Consider the following 2325-nt stretch of genomic DNA (forward strand, 5'->3'; position numbering starts at 1 on the left):
ATGATTCATGCTTGCTTGGAGATTATAATGGTCAAGGGTGACCAATGTACTTCTACTATATACCTACACCATTATTTTTTACTCTATGATCAACCTTACTAGAAAATATAGATCTTTTCCACTAGTAGCCTGCACCCTCAAAATGGATCCCCTTGTGGTAACAAGTGTCTCCAAGTAGCTTCAATTGACAGCTAGAGGTAGATGGTGCCAGGGTTGAGACTTGGATATATGTTTGATGGGTTCTCTATACAAGATATCACATAGTAATTCTCTTGCAATGCCTATCTCTATACATGCAACCTCTCTTTCTATCTTTTGCATGTACTCATCTTATCTTTAGTGCTATGGTTGGTAAGCACTAAGATATTCTTATATTGTTATAGCGAGATGATCCACATGGCTCACTTTACAAACTTGCAGTATTAAAATCTTAGGTTTTTCTCACTTAGTAGCTATGAGGAGCTAAGCAAGTTGTTCCTGGGTCATCAAAACTTGCTCTTGCAGCAACCCTACCCTGATAAGGACAATGCCATAGCAATGTAAAAACCATTGCTATCCTTGATGAGGATGCTCAAATTAGGTGAGGCTCACACCATGGTCAAGATAGCTATTTTAAGTTTCTAGCACCAACAACTCTAATATGCAAGCATTAAAACTTTTGCATGGCTAGTTGCGAGCATTGTTGTTTCAAATCATGGTAGGTGCATTGGAGTCTGAGACCTTAGAGAAGTGTTTGCAGCCTGTGATTCAACGGGATGAGTGGATAGTGGAAAAAACTATGAAAGACAACAAGTGGAGTGGCAACAATGTTGGCAAAAATTGCAAGTATCTACTTCATTGCTTTCACGATGGAATTTTACCTCAAACTGAGGGTTTCCTTCACAACATGTTATGTTCCTCTTCCCACAACTAGGAACAGCCTTATCCATAGATTGCAAAAAAGATGCAATGTAAATCAATGGTCTTCACCATCTTGGGCCACTTGCTGGGAGCTCCATCAACCATTTAATATTTTTGGGACACCAATTAAGCTAGTCATGGCCTAAGTTCAGAGGGGGATATTGGTGTAGCTCCTCATAAGAGCACGTACAATGTACAAATAAAATTTGGTGAAGCTCTTCTCACCAAGCCCTTTCAACTTGCATTTTGAAATGCTATCACAAGGGCCAGGTGAAGATCGACAAACTAGCCACTTCCATATGCTATGGATAGGAGGTGAAGCTATTCTCACCATGCAGTTTTGACTTGAGTTTCAAAATTCTATCTATAAAGGCGCGATGGGGAGAGAGAGAGAGAGAGAGAGAGAGAGAGAGAGAGAGAGAGAGAGAGAGAGAGAGAGAGAGAGAGAGAGAGAGAGAGAGAGAGAGAGAGAGAGAGAGAGAGAGAGAGAGGTAGTGATTGATAGGTTTTCTCATCTTGTGGAAGGCACATGAGAAATGGTGCAAAGGCTCACGTATCGTCACCACCACAGATACACAACCAAGTCCAATTAGACTCAAATCTTGTCTTTTAGTATGCAAGAACATGAGTGCGATTGGGCCAAAGTGTGTCATCACAAGCCAGAAGCACATGTAACAAGGGATTCCTCATCTATGCCCCGCTGAATATAGAAACACACGTCTTAGCCATGTGATGGGCCATCGACTACGACTCTTATTGTTGGCTAGATCAACCAAAGTGCTTCTTGATAGAGAGATTCTTGACAACAATCGAGGGCTCTCTTATTGACTTCAAGAGACAAAAGACTGTAAATGGTGGCGCTTTGGCAGGAGGAGCAATTTGACAAAGAATTATGAGAGCTTTCATTGTGGAGGAACAAAAAATTGTGAAGAAACTGGTGAAGATTCAAACATCAAAGGAAAAGTAGGCATTGAAGGTTTAGTATTATGGATAAGAATGCCACTCCCTTTACCATAACTGCCTTCCTTTATTTGTAACAAGTAGAATGTGCTCAACTATAAACCTATTAGGAAATTTTGAAAAATGTATTTGGCCATAGAGGAATATTATCTTTAGAGAGAGAGAGAGAGAGAGAGAGAGAGAGAGAGAGAGAGAGAGAGAGAGAGAGAGAGAGAGAGAATACATTCATGTAGGAAAAGTGCCACGGGTAATGGCGGGTTTTTGTCCTGTTTTTGCTAGCAAGACAAGATTAAGTCTGTTTTCTAAGGTTTTAAACCAACGTAGTTCTTTTGTTAAAGTCATTTGTCAAGCCATTGTTAATGGCCACATCCCCTTCTCTTGATTTTTATTTTTAGTAACTCTATTTTTCATTAGGCCTAGAGACCTATCAAGGATCCCATGATGACTTTTGAGTCAGTGCATTGG

General features: G+C 40.3%; 1 pseudogene; it reads left to right on the forward strand.

Moving 5' to 3' along the window:
- The first annotated feature begins 1436 nt into the window (after nt 1–1436).
- Nucleotides 1437–1867, forward strand: LOC147454076 (large ribosomal subunit protein eL34-like; annotated as a pseudogene).
- Nucleotides 1868–2325: the final 458 nt, after the last annotated feature.

The sequence above is a fragment of the Adiantum capillus-veneris genome, chromosome 7 (genome assembly GCF_014529385.1).
Source record: "Adiantum capillus-veneris isolate H3 chromosome 7, ASM1452938v2, whole genome shotgun sequence".
NCBI classification, from domain to species: Eukaryota; Viridiplantae; Streptophyta; class Polypodiopsida; order Polypodiales; family Pteridaceae; genus Adiantum; species Adiantum capillus-veneris.